The sequence below is a fragment of the Lupinus angustifolius genome, chromosome LG04, assembly GCF_001865875.1.
Source record: "Lupinus angustifolius cultivar Tanjil chromosome LG04, LupAngTanjil_v1.0, whole genome shotgun sequence".
Taxonomy (NCBI): Eukaryota; Viridiplantae; Streptophyta; class Magnoliopsida; order Fabales; family Fabaceae; genus Lupinus; species Lupinus angustifolius.
Window position 1 is genome coordinate 15,647,298 of NC_032012.1, and position 200 is coordinate 15,647,497.

The following is a 200-nucleotide window of genomic DNA, read 5'->3' on the forward strand; positions in this document are numbered from 1 at the left end:
TATCACATTATTACTAAAGACTGTATTTCAATTCCTTACATTTTATACTAAATTAATTAAAACAATATAATAAAAGACAAGTTAGTGTATATTATTGTATAACAACATAATTATTGGAGATATGATGTAAATGATTTGAAAAGAAATAACTCAAACAATAATAATAAATAAACAAAACAAATAACAAAACAAATAAACAA